Source organism: Salvia hispanica, unplaced genomic scaffold (genome assembly GCF_023119035.1).
Source record: "Salvia hispanica cultivar TCC Black 2014 unplaced genomic scaffold, UniMelb_Shisp_WGS_1.0 HiC_scaffold_660, whole genome shotgun sequence".
Taxonomy (NCBI): domain Eukaryota; kingdom Viridiplantae; phylum Streptophyta; class Magnoliopsida; order Lamiales; family Lamiaceae; genus Salvia; species Salvia hispanica.
The window spans coordinates 23930-47043 of NW_025952422.1; the positions used below are offsets into that span (position 1 = coordinate 23930).

Here is a 23114-nt window from a genome sequence, read left to right on the forward strand (position 1 = left end):
AATTAGCCGCAGTTCAGATACTGATTCACATTTCTTGTTTTAGAATCAGACAATTTAAAACAGTGATTTCCATTTAAAATGGAGAAAACCAATAGCGATCGAGACTTAAATGCCAAAACTTCCAAAACTTATGTTGGGTGATTTTGATTTAATTATGTTGATATTGAGTCTTGTAATTTACGACCAAGCGTGTATCGGTGTATGGTTACTAAATCGAACCCGACCATCTATTCTTGTTTAGAATCAGAACCATCATAATTTGGGCTGAATTAGAATCGATTCGCGGTTATGATAGATTGATTTTCATTTCACCCGATTAGCCAAAACAATTAACAAGGCAATTTTAATTTAAAATAAAAGAAAACCGGCACTATTCTTAAAGCTAACTTTTTGTTACCGTACATCGCCCATGGTACCGTTTGCTTCCGTCATTATCCAAATTCACAAATCTATAATTAAAATTATTATTTATTTGTCGTATTATTATTTTTCTTGATATTTGAGATCAAAGAAATAAACAACTACGTGGTAGCTACCAACTCGTTTGACAAATTTAATACCCCATCATTTTTCGCAATATTAATTCATTTTTCCTTATAGTAAACGCGTATATATAATTATAAATACACTTAAATATAGCAACTGGCCAACTAGACTTCTTCTCTCTTCACTTGCATATTTATCTTCTTCTCAGCTCACACCCATTCTCTCTCTCTCTCTAAAATCTAAGTCTAAGCAAACATGATAAATTGATTCCACATTTCTTCATAATGTTGTGTTTTTGGAGGCTTATTGCGTTGATTTGGTTTGTGAGCTTAGTTTCCGGAGCAGCGGTTTTGCCTCCTGATGAAGGTTGATGCATACATGGACATTGTGTTTTTTTATATTTGAATCTTAATTATTGAACATTTTGGTGAATGATTTTTGTGAAAATTGTGTTTGTGGATTTTGGCAGTGGAATCGCTGAGGGTGATAGCGAGGAGGTTGGGGAAAGGGGGTTGAATTTCAGCGTGGATCCATGCAGCGGGTTGTCGGGCTGGGCGACCCCGAACCCGATTAAAGGCAGTGAAAATGCAGTGACTTGCAACTGCACGTTTGACAATAGCACCACTTGTCACATTACCAGCATGTGAGTTTTTTTAAACGCATAATAGTAGTCTAAATTATGAAATTTGATCAATTTTGATCTAACTCGTAAAATTTGAAAACATAAGTTTCCGTTTTCTTCATGTCTGTGTATAAATTGATGTTGTTTGATTAAAACCAGAAAAAAAAATGAACGAGTTCTTGCAATATTTGATAAATGAAATAGTCGTTTTTAGTATCACCAAGAGACCCGTTTTGTACATAAAATGAGATAATTGTGAAAAATTATTTTTTGTGATTTAATATTTTATTTTAAAATTTTGGTAAGAAGTTCACTGAATCTGAGCAAATTTTGTGATCCGAATAACTATTATTCATTTTATTTAAAAATGAAGGGACTATTAATTTTAATATTGTGTTCTAGGAGAAAAAGGTAGGATAATATTAATTTTTTTCCTTATAAAATTTGATTGGATTAATATATTTTACTTTGCAATATTTTTTTTATAAAGAATTTCTCAACTTATAATTTTCTCTTTTGAATTTGCAATATTGTGTTCCTATTCCTAACCAAAAATTGAATTATTACTGTAGAAATTCAGGGAAAATGTCCAGGGCCAAAGACAATAATAGTTTCTCTCTTTCTATCTGTTTTCAGCTGCATATTCTTTAATATTGTTGTCTATTTTGTTGCAGTTAATGGACTGAAAATTTTGATTAAATTAATATTTCTAAATCTAGGTGCCGTGTTAGGTTGTGAATTTTTCATATTCTACATCAGCAGTTTTATAGTACTATGAATAATTCTTGAAGTCGATATTTACATAAAAGAAAAGAATAAAAATTTATTGTGTCAAATGGTCCATTTGGCCAAACATCTCTTTCCTACTTATGTCAATTATATTAAATGCATTGATAATTTCTACATTATTCTTTTAGTACTAGTACTGTAATAAATTTCAATAACTTTAGCTGTATCAACACCATAATATCGAAGTGAATTATTGTTCAAATTTATTAAAATATCTTAATTTGAAAAATATACCCAATAATTGAATTATTGTTCCATTTAATTAAATATCCTATGGTGGCCCAATCTGAGCCTGCTATTATAATCATCATATAGCCTCATAGGTCATAAATTAATAGTATATGTCAGAGGTCATAAATTTTCTATAAAAGGTTATATTTCCAGAATTATGATTGTCAATTAAACATTTTTTTATTTATATTTTTGGCCCAATAAAATGCAGAATTCTGAAGGCCCAAAATCTGAATGGATCAGTCCCACGCGAGTTTATTAGGCTCCCATTTCTTCAAGAGATGTAAGTACTTTACGAATTAAAATTAATTTTTAATTCAACATAAAAAAGTACTAGTAACTAATTTAACCGCCGAGTTTCAATTGCATATTTCTTCCACAGTGATCTCACTCGGAACTACCTCAACGGCACCATCCCCCGGAATGGGGCTCCATGAAACTTCGTAAACATGTACGCTCTTTATCTCTCTTTGCGCGCGCACACACAACACACATTGATGTTTGGATAATCAATTGAATCAATATTTGCAAATAGGAGTTGGATTTATGTTTAACTAGTGATGTAATGTTATATATGCAGTTCTTTGATTGGAAACCGTATCACTGGTTCGATACAAAGAGCTGCCAACATCACTACGCTTCAACAACTGTAACATTTCTCCGCCAAATTTGTGATTTATTTGATGAATAGAGTGTTTGCATATGATATTTCTAATATTCAAAAATTGTAGTGTTTTGGAGTACAATCAGTTGTCTGGAACTATACCTCCCGAGCTCGGGAATCTTCCTCTAATACAAAGACTGTAAGGCCTATGCAAATTCATTTCCCCCTCCCGCCTTCGATTTAGATGGTTTATCATATTAATCCTTTTTTCTCTTTTTTCTATAATATCATCGTGTAGACTATTTACCTCCAACAATCTAACCGGAGAATTACCCAGAAGTCTAGCAAAACTGACCACTTTGACAGACTTGTAAGTTTCTTATCATTTTTATTCTAGTAATCTCTTGATACCGTGCTTCAGTCTTTGACATATCGAAATGTTATTCCGATGCAGTCGTGTTAGTGATAACAACTTCATAGGAAGCATACCGAATTTTGTCCAGAACTGGACGAACATGGAAAAACTGTAAGGGTTGATCAGCACTTACATTGATGTTACCATCTCATCATCTCTTGATATAATGTGTCGTTTGATTACAGAGTGATTCAGGCTAGCGGTCTATCTGGGCGATCCCGACTGGTATTGCTTCCTTAACCAAAATGACTGACATGTAAGTATAGATTATGATATATTATAAGATGATTAGGATGACATTGAGAAGAACTCATAGGATTTGCGTGTATTCATACGATTAAAAATGTGCAGGAGAATCAGCGACTTGACTGGAAACGATTCAAGTTTACCGCTTTTAGTCCAATGAAAAAGCTAAAGACACTGTGAGCGTGATTTTGTCATTGCTATCTCATATCGTATTCATTGCTTTTATATGACTCTGGTGGATCTTGATATGCAGGATATTGAGAAGTTGCAACATTGTTGGGACATTGCCGGATTATATTGGAGATATGACGACACTCAAACTTTTGTAAGTAAAACTTGTTCTGCCTGCTTAAGTCTTCTCAAAACTTCATAGCTCTATTTGCCAGGAAGCGTTTGCATGTAACGGGATAAATTATCCGTGCGTTCTTTAACTGATTTGTTATTTTTGCTTTGTGCAGAGATCTAAGTTTCAATAAACTAACCGGACCAATTCCCGAGAGCTTTATTAGTCTATCAAACACGGACTACATGTAAGAGTCTCGATCTACAACCATTACTAGTGCATTTACTCATCTTGAATTGATCAAACCGTTATGAAAAATATATAACACTATTAATCGCTAATTCAACATGCTCGTGCTGCAGCTATTTAACCGGGAATTCTCTAAGCGGGCCACTGCCAGCTTGGATGCTCAAAGACGGGGACAACATGTAAGACTCCCCACTCTTCTACGCACTTCTCTTTTAACCGACGAAAAAACAAATTCGTTTAAAATGTCTCAATTTGGATGCAGTGATTTGTCGTACAACAACATTACGTACTGAAAGTTTACCAGCAGAGTGTCAGCCGTAAACTGTGAGATTTCTAACCCTTATCTTTACGTGGAATCTTATAATGGGATCGCTAATCTACTTTGATATGATGCATTCTTTCCAGAAACTTGTTTGCCAGCTCGAGAGGAAACACCAAGTGAGTTTCATGATTTTGTAACATGCACAACTCTTTTGTCCTCGTTCTTTATTTTGTTTCTGTTGAATCTTACGTGTTGGCAATATCATCATTGGCAGTAGCGCTGTTTCCTGCTTAAGAAGCAGTTGTGAACGAAGTAAGTGAAAATAAAAAGGAAATTATTAAATTTCTTGTAGAAGCGAATGTTGAAAATTTTCCCGTCTCTTTTCGTCTCAGAGTTTTTATTCGCTTCGCATAAACTGTGGAGGAAAACAAGACGTGGACGACAAAGGAACTAGCTAGGGCAAGATACAAATTCTGGGGGGGCCCTCAATTTTTTCGTAGTAGGACAAACTGGGGATTCAGCAGCACTGGCCCCCTTTTTTTGGGCGGATCCCCCAGAGACTCCTCCCCACGGGCAAAACGCCTCAAGCATATCCGGACAAAAACCAGAAGCTGTACCCCCGGATCCGCCTCTCTCCCCTCTCGTTGGGCATACTACGGATACTGTTTGATAAAAACTACACAGTAAACCTCCACTTCCGGGGATCATGTTTACGGATGACAGAAAGTATAGTAGCCTCGGAAAGCGTATATTTGATGTCTACATTCAGGGGAAACTGGTCCCGGGGTTTCAACATTGAACTTGAGGCAGGAGGAGTAAACAAAAATAACGAAAAACTTCACTTTCCCGGGTTTTTACTGATAATACGTTGGACATTCGGGTTCTATTGGGCTGGGAAAGGGGTACCCAACGGCATGCCTGTAAGAGGGTTAAAAGGTCCTCTCATTTCAGCCATTTCCGTCGATCCTAGTAAGTTTTATTTGAATTTAGTATCTACAGTATTGCATTTTTTTTGATAGATACTAAATTCAGACATTACATGTAGATTTTCATAGTATGACATTTGGGGCTATGTTTTCACTTCATCTGAACTTTCCCAATCTCAAATCTGTTTAGACTTTAGCCCCGTCTTCGTCAGAAGGTGGAAGTAGCATTTCTGGAGGTGCTATAGGTGGTTAGTGGTAGGTTCTTTTGCAGCCGTTTTTTCTGGCGTTCTCTGGTGGAAGGGTTGTTTTGCACGTAAAGATTCGATGCACGATGGTAATTCCCAACCGGGCATAGTCTCATTTCTTCAGTTGACATCCTTGATTATTTGTGCAATTCTCTTTGAAGGGTTTAGACCTTCACACTGGATCATTTACAAAGGCAAATCAAAGCTGCCACGAACAACCGATCCTGCTAATAAGATCGGGGAAGGTGGTTTTGGTCCCCTTTTTTAAAAGGGAATATTACTTAACAACAATATCATTACCATTAGCCTTACTCTTCATTTCTGATCTTTGTTTACTGTTATCTCTTTGTAAAGGGTGTTTTATTAGACAATACTGTCATTGCTGTGAAGCAGCTTTCTTCCAAATCAAAGCAAGGGAACCGCGAATTCATAAATGAAATAGGCATGATTTCTGCTCTTACAACACCCTCATCTTGTGAAGCTGTACGGATGCTGCATCGAAAGCAACCAGTTGCTGCTCGTGTACGAGTATTTGGAAAACAACAGCCTTGCTCGCGCACTATTTGGTACGCTCTAACTGCATTGCTTTTACTAAAACAGGATAAATTAAAGGATTGTTTTTCTAGTTTCGTACTCATGTATATAAGGCGATACGTTGGCAGGTCCAGAAGATCAGCAATTGCATCTGGACTGGCCCACGAGGCACAGGATCTGCATCGGAATAGCAAGAGGTTTGGCCTACCTCCACGAGGAATCAAGACTGAAAATCGTCCATCGCGACATCAAGGCCACAAACGTGCTCCTCGATAAAGACCTAGTACCTAAGATATCCGACTTCGGACTTGCCAAGCTTGATGAAGAGGATAACACTCATATAAGCACGCGTTTCCCGGGAACTTTGTAAGAACCTAATTAATTTGATGTTACAAATTTAATCAGGGTAAAAAATTAATAAAAACATTAATTGATTTTGACAGGGGGATACATGGCTCCTGAATACGGGTGCGAGGCTATTTGACCGATAAAGCAGACGTATACAGCTTCGGAGTAGTTCTCCTAGAAGTCATATGTGGAAGGAGCAACACCAGCATGAAGACCAAGGATGATTGCTTCTATCTTCTTGATTGGGTATTTTTTTACAAAATTGAACTTTTCCGTTACGACTTTATTTATTATTTCGTGGGGAAAAAATTCATCGATGATCGTTCACAGGCTAATCGTTGAAGGCGAAAGGAAATCTGCTGGAGCTAGTGGACTCAAGGCTGGGATCAGACTTCAACAAAGAAAAAGGCGATGACGGCCATCAACGTGGGGCTGCAGTGCACGAATGCGCTTTGGGTCGGAGAGGCCAAGCATGTCGACCGTGGTGAGCATGCTGAGGGGACAGTAGGCGTTCAGCACTTCGCCCCAGGCACGAATTTTCGGTTGGGAAGGAGGGGGCTGATGAGGTCACGGAGGGGCAGAGTATATCCATGGACGTGCCGTGGACCGGATCCTCGACAAATACTGCTGATCTGTACCCGGTGACTGTGGATACTGAATACTGGGAGAAGAGAGATCTCTAGAGTTTTGAAGTGTTTTCTTGTTTCTTATCAACTTTGTATATTTCTTGACTTTTTTTTATGGCTTTGTACTATTTTTTACCTTCCCTTGTTGGTGATGTGTAATTAGACAATTTTCTTATTTGTCACATTACTGTATGATATAGGGAGTTGTTACACACTTGATTAACCTTATTATTTGAAGTTGAAGTTGAAGAAAATGTTGCAAGTATTATTAATTCCCATTTTAATTGATATTTTTTGTTGTTTGGTTTGGATGAAGATGAATATATGTTAAATTATACTGTGACAAGTATTGTAGCACTAGTATTTACAGTTGGATTGTATCACTAACTACTGTCACACGATACCTCTAGCTAGTGAACTTGAGGGGGAAATATCGCGGTTCCTTTAATTTTGATAAATTAAATCTCATATAATTTATAAATTAATTTACAAGAACACAGAATCAATAAATTCACAAGAACAAACACTGAAAAACTTACAATAAACACATAAAATTTGATTTATGTCGCCGGCCATGTGTTGAATTTCTTGACTTCTTTTATAAGTACTATATTTTTATATTTTTTTATTATGTGAAGTTTAAGTTGAAGAAAATATGTTGTATTATAAATCCATTTTGATTGATCTTTTGTTTGGGTTTGGATGAAGATAAAATGATAAGTATGTTAAATTGTAATGTAACCAAAATTGTATTCATGGTATGATATTACCTCCAATGACAAGAAATGAGTTTGATTAGGTCATAGTCCAAATCCATAAAATCACAATTAAATTTATTAGTCGTATTAAGCTTGTATATATATATTTATATGAGATCACTGATGTACACAAATACGTGGTCGCTACCAAGTACTATTACCAACTCGTTTGACAAATTTACTACTCACTATTAAATACTACTAGTAATTTTCAATCATTTTCCACAATATTTATTCATTTTTTTCCCAGATAGTAAACGCAACTGGCCAATTTTCTGTCTCACTTGTTTGCTTATCTTCTTCACATCACACCCATGCATGATGCATCTCTCTATGAAACATAAGTATCATTTTCCAAAAATTGACTCCAATTTCTTCTTCCACATTTTTGGAGGCGTTATGTTGTATTTTGGAGGTTTATCGCGTTGATTTGGTTCGTTAGCTTGGTTTCTGCAGCACCGGTTTTGCCTCCCGATGAAGGTTGATACATATAGGAATTGTTTCTGTATATGAATATGAGTTATTGATCATTTTGGTGAATGATTTGGTGAAAATATATGTTGAATATGTTTATGTGTTTGTGGATTTTGGCGCAGTGGAATCGCTGAGGGTGATAGCGAGTAGGTTAGGGAAAGGGGATTGGGATTTCGGCGTGGATCCATGCAGCGGTTGTCGGGTTGGGCCACCCGAACCCGTTAAAGGCTGGAAAATGCAGTGACATGCGACTGTACATTTGACAATAGCACTACTTGTCACGCCACAGCATGTGAGTTTACGATTTTTCTATTTTGACATTCACAAAAAGTAATTTCATTTCTAAAAATGAAAAATTTTTCTTTCATATGTTACTTACTTTTTATAAGGTTTACTCTCAAATTAAAAGGCAATGATAGATGCTTCTCTTAGTATTGTATTTTTAGCTGCAAATTCTTTATCGTTGTCTGAATTTTGCAATTAATGGACTGGGAATTTTGATTATGTTGACATTTTCAAAATCACGTTGCAGTCATTCGCTTGTGAATTTTTCATTTATTTTTTTAGCAGTTTTACCTTTATAGGAGTATGAGTAATTTTTGAAGTCAATATTAATTTACATATGGAAAAGAATAAAATTTCATGTGCCATTTGGCCTAACATATAATTTACTTCACTTTCCTACTTAGGTCAACAGATCTACTTTATTCTTTTCATTCAATAATTTTAGATGTATCAACACCATAATATCGAGTTGAATTCCTTATTAGAAAAATATACCTAGGTTTGGAATTATTGTTTCAATTGATTAAAATATCATTAAAAATATATATTCCAATTGATTTAAATATCCTAAGGTGGCCCAATCAAAGCCCGCTATTACAAATCGTCATAAACTATGATATTTCAGAGGTCATAAATCCATAGTAAAAGGTTATATGTTTCTAAACTTATGATTTCATAGAATAAATTAATATTGTTATTTATTAGATTAATTGTAAATTTTTTTGCCAAATAAATTGCAGAATTCTGAAGGCCCAAAATCTTAATGGATCTGTCCCAAGCGAACTTGTGAGACTCCCATTCCTTCAAGAAATGTAAGTAATAGCAATTGATTTTTTACGTAACATCCAATTAAAGTTCATAAACATTAAACTAATAATTATTAATCTCACATGAAGACGTCATTAATTCACAATTAATTTTGTGATTTATTTGATAACATAGTGTTTAAAAATTTGTAGTGTTTTGGAGTACAATCAGTTGTCTGGAACTATACCTCCCGAGCTTGGTAATCTTCCTCAAATACAAAGACTGTAAGGCCTCTGCGAATTGCTTCGTATTTAAGTGGTTTGTCATAGGTTAGCTGATATATCGTTGTTTTTCTATAATATCGCGCGAAGACTATTCACCTCCAACAATCTAACCGGAGAATTACCCGCAAGTCTAGCAAAACTGGCCACTTTGACAGACTTGTAAGTTTGTTTTCATATTTATTCAAGTAATCTCTTGATACCGTGCTTCAGTCTTTGACATATCGAAATGTTATCCGATGCAGTCGTGTTAGTGACAACAACTTCATAGGAAGCATACCGAATTTTATCCATAACTGGACAAATATGGAAAAACTGTAAGAGTTGAAAAAACATTTACATTGATGTTTTGGATATTTCACACCATCTCTTTACTGATTAGCTCTCGATATATCGTGTCTTTTGATTTCAGAGTGATTCAGGCTAGCGGCCTAGCTGGGCCGATCCCTTCTGGCGTTGCTTCCTTAACCAAATTGACTGACTTGTAAGTATAGATTATGACATATTATCATACTTTGATTTACATGTATTCATGTGATTCCAAATGTGCAGGAGAATCAGCGATTTGAATGGGAACGATTCAAGTTTACCGTCTCTTAGCACGTTGAAAAGGCTAAAGACACTGTGAGTGTTATGTTTATCATTGCTATGTCGTATTGTATTTCATTGCTTTTATATGACTTGGTGGATCTTGCTACGCAGGATATTGAGAAGTTGCAACATTGTCGGGACATTGCCAGAGTATATTGGAGATATGACGACGCTTAAACTCTTGTAAGCACAACTTTTTCTGTTGGCCTAATCTTAAAACTATGCGTACTCTTTGAATTATTCCTTTTTTAACTGGTGTGTTGTTTTTGCATTGTGCAGAGATCTAAGTTTCAACAAATTGAACGGACCATTACCCGAGAGCTTTATGAATCTATCAGAAACAGAGTACATGTAAGAGTTTCGATTCTACAACCATTCCTGGTGAATTTGCTCATTTCGGATACTAATGTTGCAGCTATTTAACCGGGAATTCCCTAAGTGGGCCACTGCCGGATTGGATGCTGAAAGGCAGGAAAGGCATGTAAGACTCATCATAGTATGATTTATTGTGTGTGCTCAAAACGCATGAAAACAAATTTGTCTGAAAATTCTCAAATTTGGATGCAGTGACTTGTCATACAACAACCTTACATATGGAAGTTTACCGGCAGAGTGTCGGAACTCTGAAGTGCTCATCAGTTGTTTTTCAAGTATAGCATTATTACATTTTCAAAAGTATATACTGGCTAGGTTTGTTGTTGTCTGCTTGACAATAGCGAATGTCCTAATTTTTTTATCAGCAACGCATGTAGTGATCGAAGAAAAGCAAGTGATTGCACTTGCAGAAGCACCTAATACCGGCAGGAAACTGGGGGAGCATATTTTTAGGAGCTACATTGCTGCGCTCACCGAGTGAGGCGCTCAGTGCTGCGCCAAGTCCGGCAGTGGAGGCTCCGGGAGAAGGTGGAAGCAGTATTTCTGGAGGTATTATAGGTGGAATAGTGATAGGAGTTTTTTTTGCTGTCATTTTAGTTCCGGGTGTCCTGTGGTGGAAGGGTTGTCTTACACGTAAAGATTCCGGCTCGATGGTAATTCTCTACTGACATAAGTCACATAACCATATTTGTCTCATTCATGTACTTTACATTTTGATACTTATTAGATTTGAAAGGTTCAGATCTTCGCCCGGGATCATTTAGCCTAAGGCAACTCAAAGCTGCCACAAACAACTTTGCTGATGCTAATAAGATCGGTGAAGGTGGTTTCGGTCCCGTATTCAAGGTATCATAATATATATTGTTACTATCTAGCTGTACTCTTCATTCTGATCACTGTATGAATATTCCTGATCAGTGTATATTGTTATCTATTTTCTATAGGGTACTCTATCGGATCGGTACAATCATTGCTGTCAAGCAGCTTTCTTCCAAATCAAAGCAAGGGAACCGCGAATTCGTGAATGAAATAGGCATGATTTCCGCTTACAACATCCAAATCTTGTTAAGTTGTATGGATGCTGCATGGAGGGCAACCAGTTGATGCTTGTCTATGAGTACCTGGAAAACAATAACCTTGCTCGTGCATTATTTGGTACGTTAACTTATTTCAACAATTACTTCGATTTTTTTTTATCATACTCAATTACTTCATGTTTCATAACAGGTCCAGTAGAACACCAATTGCATTTGGATTGGCCAATGAGGTAAAAGATATGCGTCGGGATAGCAAGGGGTTTGGCTTACCTCCACGAAGAATCACGGCTGAAAATTGTCCATCGCGATATCAAGGCTACTAACGTGCTTCTTGACAAGAAATTAGTCCCTAAAATATCTGATTTCGGGCTCTGAAGCTGCATGAAGAAGACGACACCCACATAAGCACGCGCATTGCAGGAACGTTGTAAGTAGTTGTCTCTATTTAGAATATTCAATACAAAAACTATAACTATTTGTTATATACTTATATAGTACTTGATTGTCAGTGGATACATGGCGCCCGAGAATGCAATGCACGGCTATCTGACAGATAAAGCAGACGTGTACAGCTTCGAGTCGTCGTTCTGGAAATTGTCAGTGGGAGAAGCAAATGAAGCATCAGAACCAAGGAGGATAATTATTATCTTCTTGATTGGGTAACATTTCTACTTCATGCAAAGGAATACAAATTTAGTTCTTTAAAAATTATATCCATCATATAAATGAAAAAAACTTGGATTTCTTAACTTCACTCAGGCTATATCCTTGAAAGCTGAAAGGGGACTTGTTGGACCTAGTCGACCCGAGATTAGAGTCGACCTTCAACAAGGAAGAGATGGCGAGAGCTATCAATGTGGCGCCATTTGCGCGAATGTTGCAGCTGCGGAAAGGCCGAGTATGTCGGCTGTAGTGAGCATGCTCGAGGGGAAAGATGGCGTTCCTAAGTTGGCTTCCGAGACGAGCATCTCAGTTGATAAGACGAGACCCGGGAAGTGGAGATGGGTACATTGGACGGGGAGGGTGATTCCATGGATGCGCCGTGGAGTGGTTCTTCAGCTGATCTCTATCCACTCTCCGAGTAAGGAGTTACGGCCCAGTTACACTGGGCTGAATTAAAGGCTCATAACTCATAACGCATAACCCCTATTCTTTTTAAAATATGAGTCTTATTTTTATATATTTATTTTATAATGGAATATAATAGTAATGAGTTTATAAAAAGGTGGGTTTACTCACCAAAGGAATTAGAGAATATATATCTTAACCAGCCAAGGAAATCTCTCTCGAGAATTATTTTGCATATTCTATTTTGAACAGCCAAGGAAATCTCAAACGGCCAGATAGTCGCGTCGTTGTCGTAGTCGTCATGTGCCAGGATGAAGATTTTAATTCTGTGTTTTTTATTTAAAATATGGATGAGTATTCGTAATTTTTTTTCAAACTTACATCATTTATATATTTTTATTCTATATTTAAGTACATTTCTCAATATTATCATTATACAGTAAAATTATTCTTATCTCAAATTTGTGACACAAATTATAATAAACTCATAATTTTGTAGTATATCACAATTTTTGTTTTAATAAAACTCACTACTATTGTTGTACATATTTATTAGTATTAAAGTACATTTTAATTAAAAACCCCATATAATGATATTATTTCATATTAAAATTTTTTTTACACTCCCTCCATCCACCAATAACGCCTCATTTGTCATTTCGCTTTGTCCCTCCATTTGGTAATGGACTACACATTATTTTCCATTAGTTTTATCCCATTCACACATTATTATAAAACTATATTTCATCGTCCATAAAAATGAGCAGAAGGATATAGTTAAAGACTTAAAGTAGTGTTAGTAGATAGCAAGACCCACATTATTATAGCTCAAAAAGTTAAACGATTTAAGGAGGTGGTCGAAAAAGACTAACCCATAGCTCGGCGTTAATTGTGACGTTCGAGAGCTTGTTTGGTTCTTTTAGACAACCGAGGAATGAATGGTCGTCAAGTGAGCGCTTTTTTTTTGTGTTGGTGTTGTCTTGATAATTCTTTTTTTTTTTGTTGGCTTTTTTGTTGAGACCTTTTCTGGGTTTCCTAGTTTTTGCTTTTTGGTCAGGTTTTACTCTAAGTTATTTGTTTGTACTTGCATTTATTTTTCTAATTATGTTCTCAATATCATTTCTACACTCATTTCTTTTAAGTTTGAGCATTTCTATTTATCAAAATGACAAAAATCAAACGCGTGTTTTCAATTTTTGTTAAAATGAGTAAATGGTGATAGTATAATACAGTAAATATCAAAGGGTTTCTGTCAATAGTACTATTCACGCGTTTATACAAAAATATCTCTCTTTCAAAGCTAACCCTAACGTCAAGAGTAAGCAAGAAATGGTGCTTTTTAAGAAAGAATTAATTAAACAACATGGTGCTTTCAAAATCTTACCTTTTGTAAGAGGAATTATAATCTTGATTGTTAGTAAAATTATTTTATACCTATTACATGTAACTAAGTACTCCATCCGTTCCATAGTAATAGAGTCATTTTGTCATTTTTTTGGTATGTTCCATAGTAATAGAGTAATTTCACTTTTTAGTAAAAGTCAACACATTTTTCCACACATACTTTATGCTCTCTTCATTTATTTTCTCTTTATCTCTCTACCTTCTAGTTTTCTACTTTACTATTCCTTTACTTAACCTCACCTAACACAATTTTTCTTAATTTCCATACCGAAAAGAACCGTCTCCATTACTATGGAACAGAGGAGTATGAAGTTTGCATTACATGCTTGCTGAAAAATGAGTAAATACGTAAGTAATTTTGATTATCACAAAATCATTATTTATATTTTGTTAAATTAACGACAAATTATCAAATAAATTAACAATATTGTTAAATTCGGGCCAGTACCATATATTTTTCAAATAACAATAATAAATCACAAAATTTGAAAAATTCACAATTATCAAATTCAAAATTTCCCAATGGCCTTTATGTGTACAAATTATAATAACATGTCGTATATGCATGTACCAATTTAAATAATGTAAATATTTTTCTTTAATTTCTTTTTCCTTTCTATTATTGCAAATAAAATTGGCAGTATCAATTTTCTCCCCGTTTTCTTACTCTTACCTAAACACTTGCTCTCTCTTACTCACTCTATTTTAATTCCATATTAATTTAATAAATAATTACACTTATTAGATACTATATCATTTTCAATTCGCACAATCTCATTGGTGTACATATAAGTATTTGTGACAACCGTAAATTTTGTCTCGCATTGACTTAGTTCTCATCTATACAATTATGAATAACTCTCCCCGACCTCTTTATAAGGCCTCCTTTAAAGGAGGCCAATGATCCATTTCTAATAACACTGATCAAGTCAAGTCGTCTCCGTGGGTCGTGGGTTTTGCTCCATGCCTTTGATTTTTCTAGCATGAATTTTGTCATTTAGCATTTTCACTTCTCCATCAAAACGTCGCGTATTTAAGCCATGAGTGTTGTCGGGTTTTCGCAAGTCTTGCTACAATTCCCTCATTGATTACGAGTGCTTATTCCAACATTTTATTTCAATATCCTACTTATAATGCACGTTGTTAGAAGAAATATCACGTAAGATCGGGAAATTATATGAAATTGATATGGAAGAATATTGTGCCTTATATAGAATAACAATTATTGTAAATTAGGTTTACCATATGTAGAGACACTCTAGCCTATATATTCTTGTAATTTATGTATCATTGGGGTGAATAAAACAACCGATTCTTCCCTTTGTTTCTACATGGCCTTAGAGCGGTCGATCTTGGCTCGAAAAAATTTTCATCATAGCCGATAATACCTATTTTTCCACCTTTTAAGCCCAGAAAACGCCCTACAACCGAAAATGTCGGACACGGAAGACACGAAAATTGACCCAGCAGAAAACGAGTTTGAGGAATAGCAAAAGCATCACGGTTGCGTTCAATTTGAATGGAAAAACTCCCCCCTTTGGTCTCGATTGATCAAACTAAAAATTGGAGGCCGGGGAGCCTACTCATACATCGAGAACGACCCCGGAACCCGGGGAAGCAAAGGGTTCGATGTGTGGGAGGAAAACGATTTGGTGGTGTTCTCGTGGATCGTTGACAACATCGAACGATATCGTCGCGACTTCGCGCATCATCGACCACCAGCGCTATGGGACAGCCTTCCGTGACCTTCGAGAACAAGGCCGATAAATACCACATCTAGACTGGAAGAGAACGTAAACATCAAACAAGGAAACCTCGATCGGAAACTTTTGGAGAATCCACGGTTTGTGGATCAATATCGACGAACCCAAAAACAATCGATTAGTTGTGACAAGGGAATCGATCAGTTAACACACTCGAATGAAAAACGATTGATCAAATTTCGCCGAGGTTGAATCGGAATGCATTCAATTCGAAGGGACATCTTGAAGGGGGAAACCGATCCCATCACTAGAGCAAGCCTACGGAGGGGTGAAGACGGAGGCGGCTCGACGTAAAATCATGCCCCCGGGCATCGTCCTCACCACGGAGAAGCCAACGTGCAACGCCGATTTGCATTTGGGGGTGAAATCGGACTCGGGCTCGCGCAATCGGACGAGAACTCCAACCCCAAAACCCCGCGCCCCCGTCGCACGCTCCACGGTCCCTCCGCCCCCACCTCGGGAACCAGCCCCGACACCTCCAAATTGTGATTCTCACACGGAAAACAGAAGCAATCATGGAAGACGTGCTTCAAACGGGTAGGATACCCAAAATAGTGGGAGGAGCGCGAAATCGAGGGAAGAGGCGGTGGCGCGGCGAAGCTCGCCGTGGAGAGTAAACCACGATGGAACACCACGGCGTGACGGAAATCATGGAGAATCAGGTGGATTAGGGGTGGCGGGCGTCGGGAGGACCAACCCGTCGGCAAGGGTGAGGCCCCGGGAATTTGCGGAAAAGGACGGGGAATTGGCGGACGGTGCAAGGAGGTAACGGGTTTGGGTTAATCCCAAACCTTAATTTAAAACTTGCATATTTTCAATTAAAACCCCTAGAAATTAGAAATGTCGAAAAATACCCCATGTTGTTAATATTCGCCCCCATTCGAAAATTACAATTGAACCCCGACAGTTCGGAATATTATATTTCCCCCAAATTATTGCCCGAAAATCGTTTTGAACCTCTACAAAAACTTGCTTCGTGTTCATAATGTGATTGATAAACATTCTAAAGGTTGGATATTTGTTTGTGGGGCAAGCGATACCATGACTGAAAGGGATGATTTTATTACTTTTGATAATGGGATGAAGTCATATATTAGAACGGCCGGGGGGGAACTAATTCTTGAAGGATCGAGCCAATTGAAATTTCACCTACCTTAGCTGATAAATTGTCTATATGTTCCTACTTTATCTCGGATGATGTTCGTTAGTCATGTGACTAAGGAATTGAATTGCAGCTCTAATGCACCCAACTTTTGTATTTTGCGGATATTTAGACGAGGAGGATTCTTGGGCGTGGGCGAGAGACGAGGACTCATTACGTGGATGGGATAGCTCGCATGGTAGTAATCGGCTCACGGATCACGAAACAAAAACTTGGCTCGGCACCGAAGACTAGGACACCCTTCTCTGGTTACTTTAAATTGCTTTATCCGAACCTTTCAATTTCTTGATTTTCATGTGAAACTTGTGTTTTGGCCAGAGCCATGAACGGTCTTTTAACCCTACAAATACTCAGGGAAATCCATGTTTTCTTTAGTACACTCGATGTTTGGGTCCCGCACCGGTGGTGGCGGGAATTTTTTTCGAAACTTTGTGATTTTTATTGATATTTTACTAGAATGACATGGGTTTATTTTTTTAAAAAACAAATCGATGTGTTTGATAGATTTACTCGTTCTTTAAATTGATTGGGCGCAATTTCATACCACTATCAAAATCCTTAGGTCGATAATGAGGGGGAAATTGTTAAATGTGCTATGGCCCAATTTTGCAAAGAAAGGGAGTGATCCACCAAACCTCGTGAGCCTATACCCCGAATAAAATGGGGTTGTCAGTGGAAAAATAGGACAATCCTAGAAATGCCCCTGAGCCATAATGATTGAACCCAAAGCCCCGAAACATTTTTGGCCAGCGTTGCTACATCCATCTACCCTCATCAATCGCCTTCCTACAAAAATCCGAACATGAAAACCCCCTTGATTCCTATCCAAACAAGCCAAAATACCCGAACACTTGAACCTTACCCAAAGTCTTTGGTTTAGTCTATACTCATATCACAAAACACGAGAGAACTAAACTATCACCTTGTGCAACCAAATGTGTCTTCGTGGGGTATGGAGTGAATCAAAGAGTTTTAGATGCTATGACCCATCCACTCGAAAAATCACCACTACCATGGCGTAATTTCCTAGAAACCAGGGTTTTTTAATCTACCCACCTTAGTAGTCGGGGAGAGTGGTCCGAATATTTCGAGGACTATCTAAGTGAGGGTTTTGCCATTGTCAAGCTCCTCGATTGGGGAACTAAGGATCCATTGGTAGTCGTTGCCGAGCCCTCTCACCACAAAACCCTCTCATCCGCTCCCAAACGATCCTCTTTCGACGATATCGAGGTAATTCGAACCGAATGTTGTTGAAAGTACGGTTATTTTTGATCTATTGATACGTAGCCGGGAGGAGGATAACACCGTGGACGGAGACACGGAAAATATGTCTTCCCCTTTTGAAATACAAGGGGATTCCCCAAGCTGATATTCCCCGAAAAGATAGGGAAGAAGAGCCGCTATGGGGTGGCAAACTTTGTGCAAGAAATCGACTAAAATGGCTCGAGCTTTTGAGGTAGCTCATATGAAGAAAAGAAATCCCAGAGACGGTCGAGGAGGCAATGAAGCATAAGAAATGGAGGAAGCCATGCTTATTGGAATGAAGCATAAGAAATGGAGGAAGCCATGCTTATTGAAATGAGGGGCCCCATTGAAGAATAACACGTGGATTAAAAGCAAATTGCCGAAGGATCTAGAGCTTTGGATGTAGATGGGTGTTCACGATAAAGAGAAAGGGCCCGGGTGGGACAATAGACGAACAGGTCGGCTCGTGCGAAAGGATACACTCGGACGTATGGCGTGGACTATCTTTAGACATTCTCTAGGTTGCTAAGATCAATACGATGCGGGTGTTATTCTCGATTGCGCAAATAAGGATTGGCCGCTCCACCGCTTGATGTGACAAATGCATTCTTGCACAGAGAGTTACCCAAGCCGTATTTATGGAACCACCACCTGGTTTCATAGGAGAGTTGTAGATGGGGAAGTTTGTCACTCGAGAAAAACTTATATGGGTTGAAACGTCGCCTCGGCGTGGTTTGGAAGATTCTCGAAGTGATGAAGAATACGAATATGAACAGAGTAATGCGAGACCATACTATGTTTATCAAGAAAAGAGGAGGAAAGATCACATGTCGATTATATAGTAGCCGACATGATCATTCTGGAGATGATGCGGAGGAGATAGTCGAATTGAGGGAAAAACCTATTCTATGAGTTTGAAATAAAGGAACTTGGTCTCCTCAAATACTTCTTGGGGATAAGTGCGAGGTCAAAGAGGAGAATCTTCATAAATCGGAGAAATATATACTTGACTTGTTGGCCGAGATAGGGATGATCGATTGTAAGCCCGAGATTTCTATGGTGCGAATCATGGATTGCAAATAGTGGGAAGGAGCAAGTCGCCGACGGGGAGATATCGAGGGTTTGTCGGGAAACTTATCTATTTATCTCATACTAGACCGGGTATTGCGTATGCGGTTGAGTAGTAAGTCGGTTTATGCATACCAAAAAAGGGAAAATTGGAGGGGGTTTTGAGAATCGTGGGATATCGAAAGGCATGAACATGGACTTATGTTTGAGAAGCATGGGCACATGGAGATACATAGTTTTCTCGATGCGACTCGCGGGGAACCCAAATGATAGGAAGTCGGCCCGTATTTCACATTTGTGGGCGGGAATCTTGTAACATGGAGAAGTAAGAACAAAGGTAGTACGCTTTCTAAACGCGAGGTAGGTTTAGAGGAATCAAAAGTGGATGAAAGAGGTATTATGGGCGAAGGCCGATGCGGTGGATCTTCGACCGCCCTTCCTTGTAGATTGTTTTTTGACAACAAGGCGGCCATTAGTATCTCGGAGAATCCGGTGCAACATAATAGAAACCAAACATGTGGAGGTAGACAAGCACTTTATCAAGGAGAACATTGAAGTAAAAGTGGTGGAAATGCCTTATGTCAAAAACGAAGATCGGTTAAGGGATATCTTGACAAAGGAAGTGAGTTGACGTCATTCCAAGAATCTTTTGCAAGTAAGCATTGGGAATTTCATTACTTTGCTTGAGAGTGTTAGAAGAAATATCACGTAAGATCGGAAATTATATGAAATTGATACGGAAGAATATTGTGCCTTATATAGAATAGCAATTTTTGTAAATTAGGTTTACCATATGTAGAAATACTCTAGCCTAATATTCTTGTAATTTATGTATCACTAGTGTTAACCCACGTAAGCCATGCACGATAGAATATTTTTTTATCATACAATTTTATATTGTTAATTGATTAATTAAATAAGAAACAATATAATTATATAAGATTTAAAATAAAAAAATATACTACTATATAATAAAATTCAATAAATATATACTCCTCAATTCATTTTACACCTAAAGACATTAAATTAAACATATTTAAATCGAATTAAGACAAACACAATTATTTGGATAATGCTAAAGAGACTATATTAAGTGTTGACATTTTAAAAATATATTTAAAAGTCTTTATATTTCTCTACTAAAAATAATAAATGTGTAAAGAATGAAGATAAATATATGTAGCTAAAGTTAAAGGGATGTGCCAATTCTTACCTTTCTAAGAACGTAAGAAATATTGGAATAAAATTCAGGAACCATACTCTAACTATTGTAATCAAAGAAAAAAACAACAATAAATGAAATGAAAATTACAATGAAAATTAGTCAAGAAAATCCTCTTTCCGAAGACAAATTACATCACTAGTGCTCCGGATTGACGTATTTTTTCCAAAGATGAAACACTTCCTCCTAATGTATATAACATCTCAAACCTCCTAGACACCTATAAACTTGAGGGCTCCAAACTCAACAAAACAATGTTCCTAAAATATGCAAAAAATATGGAAACTCGGAGAAATGGGAAAAGCTTTGTTAGTATTCATCAATAACTCTATGTCTCTTATAGGTACAAAAAATTTGTACTACATGAGAGATCATGAAATTAAAACATCATAAATTATAAAATCAAGACATTATAGGTTACAAAATTTGTTAAATGCACATTATTCTATTTAAATATATATTTGTAACCACCAATGACTCATTGTAGTGCTTTAAGAATTAGTCAAATGATCATTAAAATATCTAAATAAATATTCATGAGATTTACTTAAAATATTCAAATTGGTCCATAACTTATAAATATTTCAAAATAAGGACAAACATATAAATATTTCAAAAAGGCCAAAACTCGCTTTTATATAATGTATGATTGGGACCAATAAAACAACCCATTCTTCCCATTGAATTTCTACACACGTGTTTGTATAAATATATGTTATTCCTAGTACATATAATTAATCTGATGTTTGAATTATATGATTGCTAAAAAATTAGTTTATGGGGTATAATAATTAATCAATAGTGACAGAGTGAAAATATAAATTATAGTTTAATTTGTTTATTTGAAAAACTCGATGTACACATATTTCATATTTGTAAGTAAGAAATTAGGGGCATCAAAATCAAAATAAAAATCAATTATTATTAAAGGTAGTAATCTATATGTTATTCATGATAACTGTATAGGCAACATGATATAAAAGATAAAAGGATAACTGTATAGACAACATGATATGAAATAAGGTATAATTAAATACAAAATCTTACTTTAATGATAGTTGGTGTTAACATGATATGAAATAAGCTATAAAAATACAAAATCTTCATTTAATGATATTTGGGGTTTTGAGGCCGAGAAAAAATTTCCCATTTACATACCATTTGGAATAATTTATCCCAACAAATAATTATTTGATAAATGGAACCTAAAATAGTAATTTTCCCAACTATGCATTGCTTTACATGGAAATAGATTGATGTAAATCTAAATTCAATTATTATTTAAACTATGGAAATTTTCCAAATTGTTTTGAGCTTGTAATACATACTCCCAATCTAATGGGAGTAATATATTCATATAATTATACGTACCTATTGAAAAATAATGCCAACCCCTTTTTAAAACCCAATACCCAAAATTTCATCCACCCATTAATCACATCTAATGGTTATTAATAATCACATATTATTTGATTTTTTTATTGATAAAAGGGTAATTTTGGAAGATCAAATCTCTTTCTCCATCCTTCCATCATTCACCGCTGCCTTCCCCTTTTCGACGCCCATGCTGTCTCGAGAAGGGTTTTCGCTGCTGGGGTTTAGCCGCCATCCGTTCAGTTTGTTGAACAACCAACAGTCGACTTGCCCCCTGCTCCAGGCTGTTTGTCACTGAGCAGCACTCAGCGCTACTGACGTACGGTGTTGTCTCCATTGCAGCACTCAGCACTACCGCCGCCACCGCTGACGCTTCTCAAACCCCGTCGTACTGCGGGGTTCGCTTCATCGGGCCCCCGCAGCTGCTCAATGTCGCTTTTGAAAGATCGATACTACAGTTATTAGTTACCGTCCATACATATGGGTGAGAGATTGATTATATAAAATGTATTTTTATTTAAGCCCTATGATTAATAATCTTCACCGAGTGGTATTAATTATTTTTCCCCGATTAGGAAAGTTTTTGGATTTGTTTCTTTATTGTTTTTGGGATTAATTTTCTTGTTCGTCGTCCGCTTTGGGGCAAGGGTGTTTTCCAGGTGCATTGTATATGTGTTTACGGGAGTAGAAAAAAAGAAAAGATTTTTGTGCAGATCTAGACAGTTTTGCTTTATATGATGGGGCTTTGTATGGTTATTCAACCTATTTATACATATAATGAACTATATTCATAAATAATGAGCTAAAAGAACCTATGTGATGAAGTATTTATATTTTATTGAAATATAGTAATGATAAAAAAATTAATTGTGTTAAACGTTAAACGATAGTAATGAACTATATTCACTAAATAATGAACTAAATGGACATAGTGATGAAGTAAAATCATCTCAAAACTTTAAATTAACGCAACCTCCCGATTTTAATTATTTTTTCGAAAAATATAGTATCAAATTAAAGATAATTTTATAAGGATTCCAACGAGATCTCCGATAAGTCGATTTAAGCCTTGGTTACGGTCGATATCGAAAATGCATGTATTATCTCGAAAAAAACTGTCAAGTGCAGAGATTAGGGATCCAAGCAGGGAGGCATTCGAGTGACGAAGTGAAAAGAGCGCTAGAAGGGGCAACGACTGTGATGATGCCGAGAAAAGGCTCGGGGATGGAGAGAAGAATAGTGGATGATCATTAACAAGGGCGTAAAAGTCAAATCGAAGGAAGTCTACCCCTAAACGAAAGGGCAAGCCTCCCTAAAAGTTAAGCCATTTGGAGAGAGGGGGCGGTTTGGGAGTTCGAAGTTCGGTTCTCATACACACTTAGAGAATTTCCTAA

General features: G+C 36.7%; 2 pseudogenes; both read left to right on the plus strand.

The window, feature by feature from the left end:
• The first annotated feature begins 706 nt into the window (after positions 1-706).
• Positions 707-7138, plus strand: LOC125199758 (annotated as a pseudogene).
• Positions 7139-8996: 1858 nt separating this feature from the next.
• LOC125199759 lies at positions 8997-12533 on the plus strand (annotated as a pseudogene).
• The last annotated feature ends 10581 nt before the right edge of the window (positions 12534-23114 follow it).